General features: G+C 40.2%; 1 protein-coding gene across 1 annotated transcript in view; it reads right to left on the bottom strand.

The window, feature by feature from the left end:
• Window positions 1-16,991, bottom strand: part of LOC110986823 (tumor necrosis factor alpha-induced protein 8-like protein 1) — a 66,126-nt gene that overhangs the window by 31,766 nt on the left and 17,369 nt on the right. The gene's annotated exons all lie outside the window — the stretch shown is intronic.

Below are 16,991 nucleotides of genomic sequence, written 5' to 3' on the forward strand. Positions count from 1 at the left end.
CTTGAGGCAACCCGATACAGTTTAGTTGCACAGCAGCACTACATGTACGGTACACTAAATCTCTGTGGGATCTCTTCCCAGTAAAAAAAGAAGTTATTATCACAACACCTTGAAAGTAACGACATGTATATGTACATGTAAATGTCCATTTCCATGTAATTTGGCTTCAATTTAGCCGCCAGCTGGTCACCCTCCTTCCTGTACCGGGCAACTGCACGTAAGTAGATCGTTAGGAAAAAACTCCAAGTTAGCCCCTCCTGCTTTCCCATCTGAGATGGCATTGATAAAAATCATAGCAACCTAGGCCTCTAGGCGAGCGAAGCTTAATAACCGCTACGGGTTGAATTTTAATCATGCTGTGTGGTTCTTTGTTCTTTATTTGCTGCCGAACTTCCGGAGCTGTGCCGGCTGACCGGAGTGCATATCAGACTTTTGGAGGATCAAATCAAGATCAACTACCGTAACTGTGTAGAGGTTGATTAAATTTTGGCGCTTTAATAGAGTGGACACTGAGCTCATTTTTTTTTTTTTTTTCGTTTTCTGTTTTGTTTATAAGGCACTTGCACTTGTCTGCTTGTAAGAGTTTCCCTTGTGGCTGACACTTGACAGAATAATAAACTCAAGAGTTCATTTCATACTGTAGTTGCAAAAATGAGCGACTGCAGTATAACTGGGATGGGCAGGGTTTCTCTCCTTACTCTTTGTAAATCTGGAAAAAAAACACAGCGTTTTGAATGATGTTTGGGAAATGTATATAAAAGCTGGATGAAAAGATGAGTACCATCCTTTTTAGAACCTGCTCGTAACAGCAAATTTATGCCAACCAACGTGCCAACCAACCGGAGAGTTGGTCAAAAATCCTGAAAAATCTGCCGCCTTTAAAACAAACGAAAAACACAGGAGGGATGGCGTCTCCCCCCTCAAAAACAAAACAGACGAGAAACTGCTTTGCTTTTACTCTGCATTAATATCAAGGCTGTAAACTGGTCCATAGCTGGTAGCCGACTGTCTTGAATTTGACTCGTGTCCATCAATGGTCACATGCTGGAAATCAAGATACATGTGGCATCTTGCAAAATTAATAGCCCAAAAATATATACATGTACTTGGTGTGTAAAAGTACCTCTACTGCCTCCTACCCCAATACATACATGTACATGTAGTATAAAAACCATTCCATCCTTTCAAGGATTTTTTGTTTCCAACTGGCATTCGTACAAGTACAGTGTTGAAGTGTCCAAAGAACTACAAAAATGTTTATCTCCAACATCCTGCAACATGTACTGTCCCCCCCCCAACATGAACACTCCCTATGTAACGGTACATGTACATTACACATTCTGGCAGTGTGCACGCCACTGTGTAGGAAGGGATTACATTATCAATGTCAGGAAATGGCACTTGACCTCAGGATGCCCGCAGACTGCGAGCAACCTGGGAGAGATACCGCACCATTTTGATGCTCACAAAATGTATCATATAAACTGGAGAAAAAAATGAGATGCTACCAAGCTGCATATATACAGGTGTAAATGTACTAAACATGAAAAAAAAACCACCTACCATGACCCTAAATAACCTCTGACTTTACAGGTGGTTATACCATAAAGCAGGGTCCTTGCTCTTAGGTTGTAGATAGAAAAGTGTGGGACAGGGCAAGCTGATGCTTTTGCCTACTTCATACTGGTAAATAATGAAAGATATAAAGCCACAGCTGGTTTCCCAATTACCCTGTACAGCAGCAACCTAACAAAATCATGATACATCCAAAGGGTTTGCTACTCATCATACAGCAAAAAGTGCGATGGCTGATTAATTCAAACTAACAGCCGAAAGGTTTGGGGGGGGTTCAAGAGCAAGGGTTCCAAATGTTGCAGGTGAAATCAATCAATGTTGAAAACGCGTACGTGTACCTGTATTTACATGTAGCAAAGATTTCTGCAAGATGCATGTAAATTATAAAATCTAATCCGTCTATGCATAACATAAATGTAGTCATGTACATTTTCCATTTTGATAAATATTTTCTGACATAAGACTTGCTTTGTAGCGGTGAACAAGATTTGGCCCTGGTGCACAAACACACCGGTACTTGGCAGCTGGTTTACATGGACCATGCAAACACATGTATACATGTACCGTACACGTACACATACCAGTACATTGTACAAGTAATGTACATACATGTATGTGTCTCCACAAATGATACTAAATGTGCTGCATGGTGGCTACTATTCTTCTTCAAGTATGACTTTTCCTTTCGAGGAGTCATTAGTTCTTGATGTACATGTATCTTTTGCTTACAATTTTAGTGTTCAGTAAAAGCGTAAATTCTTGAGTTGGGGGAATGTTCAGTACAGGGGACATTTTGGTAAAGTGGTGGCTGGTATAATGGCGTTGCACTGTATTGGCTATCAAGGTGAAGTCAAGCTATTTTTAGACTTTATAAAATTTATTTTTCCAGCTGAAACCCATTTCCTAATAACTAAATCAGCAGGCTTCTTTTACCGCGCTGAAAGTGGTTTAGCAATTAGTAAAGTTATTGCTAAATTGGCCGGCGCAAGTGCCTGGGAGATTACAAGCGTCAAAGCAACCTTTACCACACAAATTGAACAGAGGAAATTGCTTTCGGTCACAGGATCCTATAGATGCTGAGGAATTCATTAAAGAGGGATCAGAGAGAATCTACACAGTAATTTGTTCAATCAAAGAGAATGTTCTACAGAATACACACGATAAGCACTGCATGCTCTGTGGGGGAACACTGCCCTGCATACAGCCCACAAGTGCTCACAAATGTCAATATCAGGCTATAAGGGAATTTGGGGAGGGATGGACTGAAGGCAGTTGGCTTCTCCAGACCTCTATGCTCTCATTCCTGATGTTACCGGTACCATTGTCAAATAAGTTTAACTACTTGCTGCCGGGTGGTTTGAAAATGCAGTGCACACATACGGGCAAATTTCAAGATTTTCGGTTTTCAAAAATCCATCATTTCAATTAATAGATGTTTACACCCACATGAATTTATGTCTGGTGGCCACTGTAGCCTGACAGACAAAATCTGTTGATGCCTGAGTATTTCAGCCAGGCCTGCAGCCTTGTAAAAAAAGCTCAGATTGTGCAGTGTTATATAACTTTGTTTTTGTTCACAAACCTGGCACAGTGCACTGCTGACCTCTTTTCAATAGGGGCCAGATTAGCATGCAGCGGCGCTGTGTGGCTCATCGCTGCAGTGGTGGAGCGCTTTTGTCCCCAGTGGTAATCCCCTCGCACTAAATGCCCAAAACCATGGTATACTGTTTTAAAGCAACGCTGGATTATCTCCACTACTGAGAGTGACAAAATGTCGGTAATGCCCAGCAGCTCAGTCTTTTGTGCCGAGCATGGTCTTTTGTTACAAGGCCCAGCTCTTTTGTCCTGGTTTCGGGCTCCCCGGCTTTGTGTATAAAGCCTATGTACTCGAAAACAGGTCCCCCGGCAGCAAGTGGTTAACCGACTGTAATATAACACTTGATTTTCTTGTCATTAGTTGCTCGTTAATTTCTATTCACAATATGTCAATGTACATTTACATATTATCATAATATCCATATGTCAACTATTGTTGTTAATTTCAGTGTGAATAAATAAATAAATTATGAAAAAAAATGATGGACTGTACAAAATCCAAAATTGATGCGCTGTCTGGTCCATTGTTGATGTAATAAGGGCAACATAAACTTACTTTGAAACTTTCATACCTTTTATCTCAAAGACATTTATAATGCAGGCATAAAAGTGGGAGAGTTCAGGAGGGAGAAGGGTTCAGCAAATTTGACTCCCCCCCCACCTGTAAAAGGGTCTTCCATTTGTAATAAAGTTTGCCATGTTGAACACATCCACAGAATACATGTAATGTTGCCACAGAACCTACATGTACAAATTAAGCCTGTTAGTTCAATGGTACCAGCACTCAAGCTTATTCTCCCAGACCGGCTTCCAATTGTAACTGCTCCACTGTAAAGTAACAAGATGCTTTGTAATGAGGGGGGGAATAAGTTTATGGGCATCATTTGTAGAAGCTAGGAATGGATACACGCACCTCCCCTTGTACGGTACGGTACATGTAGATGTCATATTTACTTTAACTAATGTCACTACTGTATAATTGAGTACGTTGTATCTGTGGTATTAATAATCCTATTTTTATTTATTTAAATTTATTTCAATTTTTCGTTATTTTAATTTATTTCCCAGGGCCCCATGGAAGACCACAATTATATGTGAATGGGTCTCCCTGGTAAATCAAAGACATAATTACTTGTGCCCACCTTGAACCATGCATTTCAACTATTAAAGACAATGTCTTGTTGCTCTACATCATAACAACCATCTGACCAAACAACACGATGCAACGGCAACTGCAACCATAACTGGCATCCTTCTATCTTCCTGCGTTGTAACTTGGCTTAAATTTCCAAGGGGTGCTTTGAAAGGCGATGAGCTGTGACTTAAGGTTGCATCTGTCACTTCTGTGCCAGTGAGTCCTCCCCAGGCAGTAACTACAGTGCCAAAGGACCATGTACATGAGGCTGTTCCCCTACATTACCCATCCAAGTTTGGAACAATATCACCTTACAGCGGTTGATTTCCTGATGCCTAGCTCAGCCCGATCTATTTTTTTTCACCAAGATACAGTTACCTCGTACAAACAAGGTGATGGTGTCAGTTTGCTCAGCCAACACATTTACTATTCTTGTTTTTTTTAACTGTCCAGCAAACGTAAGCAATGAAATTATCATTGTTTTGGCTTCCCATGGACTCATCAAGCGTTGGGATGGGTAAATTATTAATAAAAACCATTAGCATGTCCTTGTGTTGCCACACAAATGCTAAGGGTGCCATGGCACTAATATTGTGGACACAACATTTTCAATGCAATTATTGGATCGTATGGGTTGTCCCATCCCAACTACAACAGAGACACTAAATTAAAGTGATACAGAAACTTGCACTTTAAATAATTTTGATTAGTTCATTCCCAAGTATGTAGAAGATTTCCTTTTTGTTTAATCTGCAGGTACAGTATATCTCCTGATTTTCCATTTTAGCTTCAAAGATGTCAGATAAAACATTTCAATTCAGATAACAGTCCATGTGTTGAACTCTGAGGCCTGAAATGCAACTGTTTCAGGAATTCCAGCAAATGTAACATTATCAGTTGTAAAATGGCACTTGTCAAATCATGTACATTATAATTTTCAAGCAAAAGGTATTATGGATAAAGAAGTACTAACATTTTGCTGTCCAAATTGGAAAAAACATTATTTTTTAAATCCACCACGAATTACGTTTAAATACAAACCTGTGATTTATAGTTGTAATGTTGTTTCCAAGCATGGTTTTACAGGAGATTCCCTTAAGAGCTAGGGGGAAAGTTAAGACACACAAAGTACATGGCCTAATAGAGTGTCATGTTGAAACTGAAGTTGTGTAAAATATTCTTTTTTGAATTGACGAATAAGTGCTTCTTGTCTTTCACAAATCTGCGTTTGAAAATGCAAGTGTAAAATGTCAGCCCTTCAAATTGGATGCGACAATCCTGTGATTACTGTGAGACGAAAGAAAGAGAATTCCGGGGCTATCTTTGCTGAGGTGACACTGCAATGTAAGCCCCATGTAAACACAGCTTCGGGGTGAGCTGTAGCTTGCTGAGGGGAGTTTTAATTGCTTTGACTGCTAGATGTTTTTGTAATATTACTTACACGGTCACCGGTAGATGAAGAGTACCATTCAATGCAGATATGTAGGAGAAACAAATTCAAAACAAAGGAAATAAACCATGTGTGGGACTTGTACTTGGTAAAAGTGTACAGAGCAAAGGGAGGAAACACTGCAGCACAGATTTTCATGCTGAGCAAAATATAAGTAAAGAATACTGGTCCAGGTCTATAAGATAATCTTTCTTTAACTCTGAAACAGCGGGGGGGGGGATTGGAATCTGCCCCTCTAAATTTTCTCCTGTACTGCCACACTGTACTTTTCCATCGCACTGAACCTTCCAGACTTTTTACCATGTCTTTTTGACACCAATATTGCAAAAAATTGGAAATAGCGTTGTCACACAAAGCCCATTTAACTGGGCAGGCTTGGCCCTCATGTACATGTACATGTATAGTTTTTCCACGGTTGTGATGTGCTCAATGACACCCACATGTGGCCTTAAAATTCCAATGACCATAATAACAAAAACATATAATGGACTGAGTTGGAAACTTCATAGTCAGACAGATAATCAGTGTCTTTACTTGCAACGTTTCAAAAAAATTGAGCATGGAACAGCTGAGTTCTGGGGGGGCGGAATCCACTTTCCTCAAGATGTTCAACAAAAACAGACTCTTTTAGGGTTTAACAAACCATGGCTTTATGTACTTCTGAGTTGAGCAGATCATCGATGAAACTGGTATCCTGGGTACAGCCCAGCCATTGATCTCACAAGTGTTGGAAACAAGGAGTGTCTCTGTGTTCTTAAAATAAAAGATTAACAGGACTGAAACCAGAGCTGAATTTGTAAAACACAAGGAGGAAGGCAATAAGGTCAACAGGAGAGGGAAGCTACCCGAGGGATCTAAGGTCTGAGGATCATGTGGCAAACTGTCATTATCTGAACACAGTGCAGGGCAGCCAGCAAAGAGTGCCACGTTAAATTAATGAAATCTAACAGCATTATCTGCTATACGCAGCTTAAGCACAAAATTTGCTTAAGCGGGAAAAAACTTTGCTTAATAAACAAAGGTTACCTGCTCAAACTCTGATTGTCATGCAAACAAAAACAAAACAGCTAAATACAATCCCAAAACAATATACATCACATAGAATTTTGGCTGGTTACCTGATTTATCAAGTAAGGTTTTTTTCCCGCTTAAGCAAATTTTGTGCTTAAGCAGCTCTATGAAATTGGCCCCAGACCTACAATGTACATGTACATGTAACCCTCCTGAGTATACACAGAAACACTTCACCACGCTTTCCCACATGTACGCTCACTCTGTGGATAAAGGCAAGGAGGCAACAGTTGGTTGGGTTTAGGAGGTTTAGGAGGGTTGCTGACTAGTAGAATCAATCCCAACTCTCCCAAACCCATCAAAATCCATTTGATGGGTTTGTTTAACGCGCAAGTTAAAACTACATGTTTAAAGCCCCGCCACTGTCACATGTTGTAACTTTATTCGAATGCGAAGGATACACGACTGATTGAATGCATAGCGTTGGACAGTCCTGCATTTTCTAAAACTGCAAGGAAGTCAGTCCTAATTTCACAGAAAACAGAAGTGCTTGAAATTTTTATGATGAAAGTTTCACTTGATCTTTTGGAATATGTTCAAAATCAACAAAGCATACATACAAGTACTTTGATGATTCCATGATGCACCTACTGTAATGACGTGGATATTTTGATAATGATTATGATACTGAAATAGAAAATAACGATTAAAGCTTTAAGCCTAGCAGGTCTCTCCATCCACCAGGGAACTCATTAGCAGGCTAACTAGAATTCGCTCAATGTTGTTAACACCAGGCTTATCCCACATGGATACTCCAGCTATCTGCAGGTGCACAAGCCAGTCCAGAAATCCATCTGTGCCACATCTGTGCCTTCAACAATAATTTTTCCCCATTTACAGGAAAGAGAAGCCACTGTATGCAAAATTTTAAGACCAACTATTTTAGTTTATGAGGCATTTCCTGAGCCATGTGCACTTGTTACACTTTGGTGTATAAAAAACGTATGAATGTACATGTAAAAAGGTACAATGTGCATGTAGAGTGTACCTCCTTTGGAGATAAAAACAACAGCATGTACAAGCACAAGGTCACCAAATACGAGCACAAGGTCACCAAATACCGTACATGTACCATGTGGGAACAATGTCAAGCTCAGGGTGATCGGTACTCCCCTTCCGTCCCCCACAACCACATCCCTCCCCCAACCCTTGCCCACATAGCTGGGATGGTGGGAGGGTACTAGTACATGTAGTTGGGACTTATTACCAAGATCACATCAAACGTAGCTCATGACAACCAAACTTGAATAAACAAAAAAACTATAATGCTGAAAACTGACCTTTAAAATGGCAGAAAAAGTGAAAAAAATCTGTTTTATGGGGCAAACAGGTATATGTTAAAGAAGCTCATTTCAAAAAAAGTATATTGCAAGGACCTGTTACTTCTGTGACCTGCTGGCCAGCAAGGGCTTATGCTATAGAGAAAAACTGAGTGACCAGTTTAATGCCATAGATATGTGTACAAGATTTCTTCCACGGCATCTGTTTTGTGTCACAATCATGCCAGCTAATGTCTGCTGACAAGACAAGGGAGTCCTGCCAACTCTCCTACCTGCTTTTCTCCCCCCCCCCCATCCCAAGCTAATAAAATCACACTTCAGAACCAGGAAGGATTTATTAGGGTGATAAATGTAAAGTGAATGTTGTGATAGAAGCCCAGTGCTAATGACTCTGGATTACAAACTGCCCAATCTCTTTACGGCCTGGCTGCTAAGTACCTGTCATCATTAATAGGAGCTGACCTGCTGCTGGAGGTCAACTCATCATCTCCATGAAGCATCTGCTGTCTGATATTTGATATTCCCTTTATTTCTTGTTCTTTTTTTTTTGGAAGACACATACACCCAACTTAGATGTTGGGGGGGGAGAGGAGACAGTGAGTTAGGTAATTCCAGAAATTTGGGGTCCATTTGTGTGTGTCCCTCTCACATCTGACATATGCTTTTGTAAGTTCAGAACAAATTTTCTAATTTCCAAGAGTGACGAATTAATGCAAATTACCTGCCAAACAAATAGTAATAGTTAGAAATCAATTCCGGTGATATTTCCATGTCAAACAACAAAGGTCAGACATAACAGGGGCACCACAATTGAAACTCTTTTAGTTTGGACCCCTTATTTCTGGAATTACCCTGTTGCAAAAGATTTGGTGCAGTGTTTACACTTTGAACGACACGAGTAAAAATGAAGAAATAAGCTGAACTAAACAAAGGCTAGCTGGCCTACATGTATGGTGTGTACAGAGGTCATTTCCTGAAACTTAAGCATGTATGTCAACACAAACGACATGTACATTACATGTATTACCATATTTGCTTATCTTTTTTTAAATATAGCTCTCTTGAATCCACTAAACCTAAAAAACAAAAACAGCATTGTTGAATATGAGCCTATTGTCATATTGCCTACTATTACAGTGGGCAGCCACAAAGTTGTAGAAATATCACCTTTTACTGACGTCAGATACATGTAATAAACAAAATATTTACCGTATTTTTCCAATCATTTATAAAGAAGGTCAGATTTTCCTCTCGTACGTACATGTATTTAATAGTGACGTTTAATATTTGGTGTTTTGAAACCAGCAGCTGCATGACCTTTCAGCAGCGATGAATTATATTCTTTTGCCTTTGTACTGACAGCCAGTCATGTTTTGCCAGCCAGTCATGTTTTACCAGCCAATCACGTTTTGCCAGCCAGTCATGTTTTACCAGCCAGTCATGTTTTGCCAGCCAGTCATGTTTTACCAGCCAGTCATGTTTTGCCAGCCAGTCATGTTTTGCCAGCCAGTCATGTTTTGCCAGCCAGTCATGTTTTACCGGCCAGTCATGTTTTGCCGGCCAGTCATGTTTTGCCGGCCAGTCATGTTTTGCCAGCCAGTCATGTTTTGCCAGCCAGTCATGTTTTGCCAGCCAGTCATGTTTTACTAGCCAGTCATGTTTTGCCAGCCAATCATGTTTTACCAGCCAGTCATGTTTTACCAGCCAGTCATGTTTTGCCAGCCTGTCATTTTTTCTATTGGTAGGTGAAAATGCAACTGTGATGAAGTGACGGTCGATCCATTGAGCCCCACCCAATTATAGGACCTGCAAAAAGTGTGTGGGGGGCCAGCCCCCCCCCCATCAAAATAGTGGGGGGCGGAGGTCACTGGTCCCCCTGCCTCCCCTTCCACTGCCAGTGCTGTGATGTAGAAAGAACAAATCACATTTAGTAAAGGTCAATAAAGGTTTAGGAAAAATGTAAGTTCTAGAGGAGTGTGCCACTGATAGAAGTACCCACTGCTGAATTGAATAGACCCAGCCAGGCAGAACATGCAGGTCATGTGTTTGTCTAACCTGCATTACTAGAAAGCCCAGTCTCACTGGCTCAATTCCCACCAAAGTCAGCTTGTGAAGTACTCTACATGTATCTGTTGCCCTCGGAAAGCATGGGAGACGTCAAGCAATCAGCTGTGTCACTGGACAGCACGGTCCTAAAACACTTGTGTCGCCAACGGTTTACACTGCATTCTTCCATGATCTGAGTCAATTTCTTTACTAGATCCAACCAATTTGTACAGCCTACAAAATTGTCTTTGGTTTTCACCCGTGTAACCAAACAGACACCATGAGGTAATTCTAGGAGATGCCATCACTGCCACTGCATCACACCGATGCAAGCACGGTTAAAGTTGTCGCATCTCGTGCACTTAGACAGGCAAACACGTCCTATTGGTTGACGAGGTACACATGCATGTACATGTACAGGTATGGACATGTAATGCCCACATACATTACTACCTGTGGGACCAGCACCAGGTGCCACTGCAGCACTGGCAAATTACTCAACCCAAGAGATTTGAAGTGTACAGAAGGTCTTGGTTAGTGATGCGTGACACCGGCATCTCATTCATTACCAGAGTGTGACCCATCCTCCGTTTCTTGCCTCCGAATTTGAAAAAACTCCCAACCTTACATGTATATCTGAAGACACAAGGACTAATTGTGCAAAGATACTGAGCATTCCTTCCATGTGACTATGCATTCTTACTGTGGAGTATCTTATGGCATTTCATAAAAATTCCTGAGCTACTATTCGTGCTACAGCCGGTTTGAACAATCATTTTTGTGCATTGTCAGTGGAAAAGTAAATACATGCACCTTCATTTAAAAAAAAAATTGATGTTTCACAGGAACAGTACTTCTGAATGTCATAAAATTGCAATTGAATGTGCACAACATATAGTCATTCAGGCTCTGCACACACAGACACAAAAAAGGCAATTTTGGATGACAAGGAAGGGGGAAGATTCTGTAGTCATCCTCAGCACTGTTAATGGTTAACCAGCTGAACAGGTTAGTACTTCAAATATCCACCAACCTTATCATACCTAACAAATTCATTTTAAAAAATCTCAGAGCATTATCTCTGACATGTCAGTTTTCATAATTGCAATTCCTGGGTATTTCTACAGCAATATGTAGACATACAGTATACCAGTGCAAGTCGATGTAGCGTTCAAAAGGTTCCAGACAAACAATACCACTGCACGAACTGATTCCACACCCATGTTTTCCAAGAAATATCCACAAGGGGGGAACCCCCGGAAACTAACTTGGGCACAAATCAATAGAAAGCTTTGGGGCCAATCCAGTACACATTTACAAATAATATCGATTGCAGGGGTCTCCTGAATGCATGCATGCATTCCAACGAGGCAATTTATAATTTGGTCTGGCCTACAACTGACAGATTTAATGATGTTCTGCCATTTTTTCAGAGAAGTGCATGTAAATTTAGATTCTCCTAATTGATATTTTACAAATTTAATTGGAAAATTATGCTACATCTGTACACTGGTCGATGATGGCCCAACAGGAAAAAGTCTACACCACACTGACTTGGAATAAACAGCCGGAGAAAATTAACTTTAATTTAATTAATCAAAAATTCCTTCTGCTGCAATCCCACAGTTGGATATCAATCAATTACCGGTATATTCTAAATGGAGTTATAATATTATAAGATAAATAGTTCTAATTATGAAAACTGAAATGTACAGTACTACTATCCAAACCACTTCAGCAACAACTGATGAATTTTCCTTAATTATTTTTCTCCATCACAAGAACAAAATTACAATGTACAGTATATAAGAACTTGCTGCAAGCATGTAAAGTGAGAGCTGACACCCTTTTGTGTACACAGGACCCCCATAATCTTCTGAGGTGTCGCTATAACTGCAGGTACATGTACATGTACATGGCACAGTGTACATACATGTACATGTACACAGTACATGCATGCACATGCATTTCCACAACACCATGGGATATAATGATTGATGACAGAGTAAACATTATATGCACTGTTGGCCACTCCAAAATCCTGAACACATTTTAATTGCGCTCAAAAGCGTGATGTCTTTTTCTGTGCAGCAAAGCTATAGGTCTCCCCATGGAGCTACATTCACGTATCGGTATGTACGGAAATGCTGACAAAATGAATGATTTATCGATACACCACATAGCCCGATGCTACACAGACAGAACCAAATATAATACTTTCTATTTTTACGACACAGACTCTGAGGAAAGTGCAGTAAGAGGCATTAGGCCGAGAGTCAAAATTGTTTTGCTTTCAATTACCTTTTGGTTTCAGATTGGGTCGGTTGGGATATAATTATTTTTTGGGCAACTTTTTTTATGCTGACTGGCTTGGTCACGGTGAATTTCACAACCAGTGATGAAACAAGGAAAAGTTTCACCAGCAGAAGTTGAAAGTTTCCAGATTTGTCTCCGTAACAAGCATAACAAGTACTTGGACAATTTGCTTTTCACATGTACCGGTATACTCACCAGTAAGACTTTAAAGTTGTTGAGAAGTACTTTAGACAAAATAGAACTGACAATTGCACATGATTTTGGAATGTGCTTTTTAAAATTTCTTTAAATTTGGTAATTAAAATGACAGCGTATGGTACATGTAGGGACATAAAAATAGGGTGGACTGGGTTACTGGAGGCCAAATTTTCTCAGCTTCATGTATTAGCCTAACCCTACATAGTACTACGAAGTACTAGTAGTAAAATGTAGTATTCAGTCCCATCGCTTGTAAGAGGATGTGACCTTATTGTTCTCTGAAGCCATAAGATAAAATAGATAAGACAATGTACCATACAGTGCTGTGGCACTATGAATGATGGCTTTATTGTTCTCTGTACAAGTAACAATGGAAGTAACCTAGCCAGAAGTAGTAATCTGTAGCGCTAGGTCCTTCAGGCTCAGACTATTACTTAGTATTTTGTAGTACTGTGTAGTGTAAGTCAAACAATATGCTTGGCAGTTAGGGTTAATAATTTATATGCAATTAGGTTTTACAACATACTGGTACTTCTTGCTGTACAATAAATATACAGCATTTAGGCTTAATGATGTGTAGGGAGAACGAAAAGTGGCCATCTGCTTTTCTGCTATCAGAATAGTAGAAAAGCTGATTTTACATCTTTGTAACATGCAATTTTTGACTTTCTACTTTTCTGCTACCTCAAAAGCAGAATGACCATTTTATTGTAATCCTTTTTTTCCACTTTCAACTACTACAAAAGTAGTTTTACTTTCCTCTTCTGATAACGGCCGAAAAGTGGCCATCTGCTCAAACAAGCAGGAAAGTGGATTTAACGTTTTTACGACAACCGTGAATTCAACTTTTCTGCTTTTATGATACCAGAGGAGCAAATTTTACATAGGTGGCCGAAAAGTGGCCATCTGCTTTTTTGTCCTCAACTGGCCGTGAATGGGGTCATGAACCTGTAGGTTACGACCATTTCCGTTCTGGGGGAGTGAAGACGTATAGAAACCAATGCTTAACCATGCTTTCTGCGGACCAATCCCATACGGCAGTATCAGTGTCCCTGTGAGGCAGAGAAAACAGCATCTCAGAGGAAATACAGTTTTACAACTATCATCCAAAAGATACACAACCTTGCTTGGGCCAAGGAAAAAATGGTCATAACCTGAGGTTCACGACCCTGTTCACAACCCTTGGAAGGTAGAAAAGCAGATGGCCACTTTTTGGCCGCCTATGTAAAATTGCTCCTCCGGTATCAAAAAAAGTAGAATTCATGGTTATCGTTAAATGTTCCATCCTCATTCCTGCCTATTCGAAAGGAGAAAAGCAGACGGCCGCTTTTTTTGAAGCAGAAAAATAGAAAAATGCATAACCAAACAATGTTCGTTCTGCTTTTTGAGATGGCAGAAAAGTATAAAAGTTGAAATTGCATGTTACCAGAACATAAAATCTGCTTTTCTACTACTCTGATAGCAGAAAGGCAGATGGCCACTTTTCATCCTCTATAGACGTGTCATGTGCTATACATGTACAGTGAGTACATGTAAGTAAACATTCACATACAGTGTTATCAGATTGCATATTTTTATTCGAACATGCCATCAATGAGTTGTACACACATACATGTACATGTACCTGTATGTATGATATGTATATTTGCTCAAAATTTTAGTCTAAACATCCTGACATCTTTTTTATGGAGAGATACAAGTGGAAGTGAAATTAAACACGTTTGTAACTGTTTCATTTTCCCAGTTGTGTAATTTCCAAAAAAAACCTGCTGAGTCTTCATATAGATTTTGGAATATGTAGCTTCATGTGCAGGGACAGGGGCATCCATGATGTCTGGTGTTTAATGCAAATCATCAGTACAAATATACTCATGAATGAACAGTGCACATACTGTATGTACATGTACAATACAGGTTTTCAACATACCAGATACCGTACTCAATGATTTTGAGAACCACCAAACTCAAGCATAAAACAGCAAATGGGCTGACACTGCGCACGACATGGGGCCGATGGGTAACCCCCCCACACATGTCCAATCCGGATACACACTCTAGACTATTGTTACCTACATGTAACACATCCCCCCAGAAAGTCTGTAAAGAATTCCTGAGATTCCGATCAAACAATGACCAACACACGCATCTTGCATCACATGAATAGGCCACATGTCTCAAACTTGACTTTTGATCCCTCCCAAGTGTACAGGAATTTCCTGTTTTTCATGTACCGGTATTTCAGAGGTTACATTATGAATGACACATCCACATGTTCTGGTTCACCAGCGGCTCACTGGCAAATCCAGGAGGGGCAAGGTGACAACTTGTCAACAAGGAGATAATGGCTTTCCAAAAGGACTTGAGTCCTGTTGGGCGAGTGTGTACACAGAGTTGGCTGTCAATTGATTCTCTACACTCTCTCGGGAGCCGTGCCACGGTGCACTACCATATGTTGTGAGCTATTGGGGAGTTGGTGTCAAGAGCTATTGTTGAGTTGTTTTTGTTGACGGTGAAAGTCTGACTGGGCTACACAAGCATGTATTGTGCAGCTCCTGTACAAAATGTACAGTACTCGTGCACAGGCTTGCTTCTTTCAACACGGAAGTCTGTTGGAATCACAGAGTCAATGTTCTTAAAAACCTGATTTTTGTCCCCTGTTCAGCCGGCTGGTCTTTTTGTGTGGGTTAAAGACACTGTACAAGGAGATCATACGCACGTGTGCTTGTAAATCTAATGTTACACCAACTTCTCATTTAAACAATATTTACTTTAAACCATGCTCTACTGAAACCAATGTCAACTTTTTTATGTTGCCCAATGTTACAGCCAGCCATGTAATGACGAACAGAGGGAGGAAAGTGACCGGAGTCTCGTGGGTCACAGCTGGGGGTGCAGGGGCCCGCTACTAAGGGGATTCTTAATTGCCTTTTCAGTGAGTTTTTCTTTCCAAATTGATTAAGAGATCAAATTTTTTAAATTCTTCCATGTAAAAATATGAAATTGTAATAGTGACAAATGTTATTTCTGGGATTTTTACGGATTTTGTGCTGGTCAGTTGACTGTTTCATCAAGCTTTGTGCTGGACAGTAGAACGCTGTGGTGGAGATCCCTGACCAGCGCCGCCTGGCGTACATGTACTTGTAGCTGTAACATTAATGTTGCCTATGGCATAGTTGATGCTCGATCACCTGCATGTACCAGGTACACAAACGTATTAAGCACAAACCGATACAGTATTTTCAAACTGCTACATCCCAATGTGTCATCACCCAAATCTTACCATTTTAAAACATGTATTATGTGTACAAGTACAGTGTACATGTGTCACTGTAACTGTACATGTACATTAAAGACTGATCCATTGGTCTCGCGGCAGATTTTCTTATTGTACATATGTATGTACCGGTATCTGCAGCATTGAAATTGCACAGAGTTGCTCTACAGAAAACATAACTTTCTTGCAATGAAAAAATATGTGTACGTGTACCGTACATGTAATTAGTGGGAACCAGTAATGTGCAAGGAACATCATGCAACATTTGGAGTCCTGCCATCCACTTTGCCCAGTGCAAACATCGAACATTTTCAGAGCTTGGAAGATTCCTGTGCCTGGCCGCTCCACGGAAATTGTCCTCAGATTTAATTTTTCTGACGCCAGATCAGATTAGTAACCATTAGTCTTAACAGACATCTTTAGTAAATGGTTCCCCGTACATTTGTGATTCATAACTGTTACCATACAGGTCTCTGTCTCCCAAACTGATTACCTCTTCTGCAGTGCCCACACTCCAATTACTGGCCAACAACCAGAACAAGTGCATTCACACATGCAATTAGAACTGAGAAGCAGCCTGCAATTTATGGCAATGACTACGCACATCAATTGAGGATTGGTGGATCTCTTGTATCCTGCCATTGTACTCTTCAATGTATCTGAGCAGATACAAACCTACAAGCACATGGTGTACATTGTAATCACTCAATTAACATTGCACCCCCCAAAAAATAAATTAACAAAACTGCTCCATTGATTTTAAGTAATTTCTTGTGGAATAGTCAAACCTTTCAATATGGAGGACTCGACTCTAACCTACATGTAAGTGATGCATGTACACTTGCTCGGTTTGGTTGAACTATTAATGTTACAGGTGTAACAAATGCATCAACGTACATTTAACAGTACACGCAACAAACATTCTTACCAGAAAAGCCATACTGTGGCAAATAATTACCGGTAAGTACATCTACAAACAGACGGAGATTCAATCTTTATGTGCATGCATAATCTCTTTGTTTAAATTGTTTTCTTTCTGCTCATCTTGTC

The sequence above is a fragment of the Acanthaster planci genome, linkage group LG05 (genome assembly GCF_054643075.1).
Source record: "Acanthaster planci isolate LZ-2023a linkage group LG05, COTS_SCS, whole genome shotgun sequence".
Lineage (NCBI taxonomy): Eukaryota > Metazoa > Echinodermata > Asteroidea > Valvatida > Acanthasteridae > Acanthaster > Acanthaster planci.